The sequence below is a fragment of the Bidens hawaiensis genome, unplaced genomic scaffold (assembly GCF_021521415.1).
Source record: "Bidens hawaiensis isolate Kalapana, Puna unplaced genomic scaffold, B.hawaiensis_p1.1 tig00035060_1, whole genome shotgun sequence".
Lineage (NCBI taxonomy): Eukaryota > Viridiplantae > Streptophyta > Magnoliopsida > Asterales > Asteraceae > Bidens > Bidens hawaiensis.
Genome location: NW_027496094.1, coordinates 8,521 through 12,544, shown reverse-complemented (window position 1 = coordinate 12,544; position 4,024 = coordinate 8,521).

Genomic DNA, 4,024 nt, shown 5'->3' with positions numbered 1-4,024 from the left:
AGTTACTTCTCCGATTCCGGTCGGTGAGGTTTCGGACCTTATAAGGCAAGACTTCATGGAGGACTTCGTGTCCTTGATATATATACATCTATATAACTTGTTCATACATATTAATCTTGCTTATTTTAGTTTGTTGGTTATGTTTACAAGTTCCATGGTTATGGGTTTTAAAGAGTCTATGCTTCGGTTTAACTGTAAATAGCTCTAAACCGTAAACCAAACTTTGTTACTAGTTTTGTTAAATAATTGTTTAAACATACTTATTGTTAGATCTAATTTCTAAAATCATTTTTACAAATTCTATGGTTATGGGTTTGTAGAATCTTACCTCGGTCTTAACCCGAAACACGATCCGAACCGAAAACCGAACTTTTGTTTAAAGACTTTATTGTTAACTTTTGGTTGTAAAACTTAAAGTATTTTTTTTATTTGTACATTATTATACAAGTTCTTTAGTGTTTGGACATGTGGAAACCAAACTGATTCTTACTCGCTTAAGACACACAAGTGTGTTTTTTTTAGCCAACAAGACTTGTATATTTCTTTAAAAATAGTTACAAATTGATTTTTAAATATTTTCTTAAGTACTTGGAAATGTTGGATCCAACTTGATCTCATAACAAAGTTTGGACCGACAAAACCGAACACTCACTTAACGTGCGTTGTTAGTTCTAAAACAATGGAACTACATACTTGGTTAAGTCTTATTAAATTTTATTGAGTTATCTCATAACATTCAATATTTTGGAAAGTTGACTTTGGGTTTGACCAATTATCAAGACCCGAACCGACAACCCAAAAAAACACTCGATAAAAAACCCGTGTTGGTATCTTTATTCCAAAGGGATTTGCATTCTTGCATTTTACCCACCTTATTACTTAACATAGGTTGAGTAAATATTAAGGTTAGATACTTTAACCCGGTTTCGAGCAAACTTACATTTTTAAGGTTAGATACTTCCCATGATTCTCGGGTTCGTCATCAACACTGTTCACACGATCCTCAAAAGCTTTAAGACGCCCAACTATTTCTTCAAACTTGAGTGTCTTGAGATCTACCATCTGCTCTATAGAAGCTACAATATTTATGAATCTTTTTGGCATATCAATTACAAACTTGATCATTAATGCTAATTTTCATCAAAACTTACTTATTTGTTGTTGGTTCGTTTGCTTCGGTTAAGTTTGCTTCGGCCCGTTTTCCTCTTCTTTCCGGGCATACCGATGCGAAGTGACCCATCTCGTCACAATAAAAAGCATTGAATCGCTGAATAATCCCTTTTCTTTAAAAAGTTACCTTCTTTGTTTCGATCTCCTTTTGAGTCATCACAGGATTTTATTGAGTTATCTCATAACATTCAATATTTTGGAAAGTTGACTTTGGGTTTGACCAATTACCTACTTGTAAAGTTACTCGCTTAACGTGCGTTGTTAGTTCTAAGACAATGAAACTACATACTTGGTTAAGTCTTATTAAATTTTATTGAGTTATCTCATAACATTCAATATTTTGGAAAGTTGACTTTGGGTTTGACCAATTATCAAGACCCGAACCGACAACCCGAATACTCGATAAAAAAAAACCCGTTTTGGTATCTTTATTCCAAAGGGATTTGCATTCTTGCATTTTACCCACCTTATTACTTAACATAGGTTGAGTAAATATTAAGGTTAGATACTTTAACCCGGTTTCGAGCAAACTTATATTTTGAAAGGGTTATTATTATAAATTTTTAAATAGTTACATTTTAAACCTTGAACTTTAATTATTTACATTTTTCAACATTTATTTTGTTTAAAGACCTTCAAGACAACCTTTTTAAATTCAAGACTTCTTTTCTTTTTAGGCATTGTGCGTTAAACTCGTCGTTCCGACAAATCTCCAAATTATCATCTTTCAAATTTACTACTTGAAGGTGAGTATTTCATACCCCATTTTCCATCTTTTATTTTTGGGGTGACATTTCATACTTATTCAACAAAATGCTTTATATTTGAATCTTAAACCACAAACGTAGTTGTATACTTTACCTAAATAATTGCTCGATTTGGTGTTCTATACTTATATGCCTATGTGTTTATCGCTTTTGGTTGGTGGAACTATAAAATCCTAGACTATTTGGCATCCCCTTATAGCAAGGTGTCGTTAACGTAATGTAATTAACGATAACTATAAAATCCTAGACTATTTGGCATCCCCTTATAGCTAAGTGTCGCTAATGTGTTTAGCGATATCTATTTATCCAAATTACCACTTTTATTTATCGTTTCGTATGCAAGTTTTGTGGCTATCTTTATTATATACTAATATGATTAAACTTATGAATTGCTCACCAACTTTGTGTTGACAAACTTTATTTTATGAAATGTTGCAGGTTTGCATCTTAGTTGATTTATGATTGTGAAGAAAACGACATCAAAGACCTTAGGATATTAGTAAAAATGAACAATATCAAATTTTCCATATTTTGTGATATTTTGTTTATGGTTATTTTATGGATAATTGTTATGTGACATTTTCGATGTTGTGAAATGAAAGGAGTTTATTAAATATTGTCACTTTAATTAGTGTCATGTACTTATGGACAATCGTTACACCTCGGCATGTTCCGCCGCCTTTGGTCGGGGTGTGACAAATATTAAATCTCTAGTCTTTTGTTCCAGCCTGCAAAATAGCGACTTGGTTTAAATGACAACTTGGTTGCTCCAAGGTGGAATTATTTCTGATTGTTGATTTAGTTTCTGGTTACCTACACAAAATCGATTATCCTTATTTCAACCTTAACTGGCAGGTTTTTGTTTCCATTTCATTTTTTTTTCATCAAAATGTTCATTCTGGCTATAGTTTGTGGTTTAAAAATATTTAATTTTCTTGAATAAGAAAGTAGAAATAAATATGCGTGCTAACAAGTAACCCATTAAAGGAAAGGACTTGGAGTTCTTTAGAAATGTATTATGCATATATTTAATTATTTAATTATGCATAGCTGTGGTTAATTGTTACTAACTAATTTGGATTTTTTTAACAGCAGGTGATTACAACTACTAATTGCATAGGCAAGAATTTGATTTACAAGTAGAAAATGATGCAAAAGACAGTGTTGACTTTTCTGCTGCTAAACATTGCATAAGCAACAATTTGCTTTACAAGAAGAAAAAGAATCGATCAATCATCCATGAAGTTTATCTGTTAATTGTTCTCTGCCCCTATTATCCTTGCACTCTTGGTTAATTTTTGAAGAAATATTTGAAGATCTTTATCACAAAATAGGCAAGGTGTCGATTATTATGAGTATGATTATTTGTACTTTTAAATTTTTGATTTATAGAATTAACTTTTTAAAGTGTCCATGGCCAGATGCAATTCGCCCAATAAACACGCAAGGTAATTAAAATAAAGAGTGCATGCAATCTGTTCGATGAAATGTCTGATTGAAAAAAAAAATTATATATCCTAAAATTTGAAACTTTGATGGTTACAGGAGAGGCATAAAGTCTGGATATGGGAAATTAGGAGCCATGTAGAATGTTTGATGTGCAAGATTTTGTCTTTGTGGAAGGTTTCTTGCATCCAGTAGTGCAGATACTTCAATTAAGCTGTTTGAGGTAATAAGTTTTGTTATTTTTTAAACAGCTCATATTGATTATGATGGTGGCAAAATTTTGTTAGAAAGTTGGCTACATGATAAAATAATCATACGCCTAATATAAGTACAATATGCCAACGAGCCAAACGGGTAAAGCTACCCAAAGGTGGGTTCTATGCTTATTGTTGCCAGTATTCTTTTATTATATTAGGTTTTTGCATTAAAACTATAGTACTATACTATTTTTGCGATCTATTTTGACCCGTTACCAAAATTGCCCTTGTTTTTGAAATTAAGTGTTAAACGATTGTTATTTTATGTACAAAGCACATTTGACCATGGAAAAATAATAAATATAGATCCCTAGCATGTTCTAGGTAGTTAAATAAATAAACTAAGTTTATATAGTAGATGCAGCTGTTATTAATCTAACACGA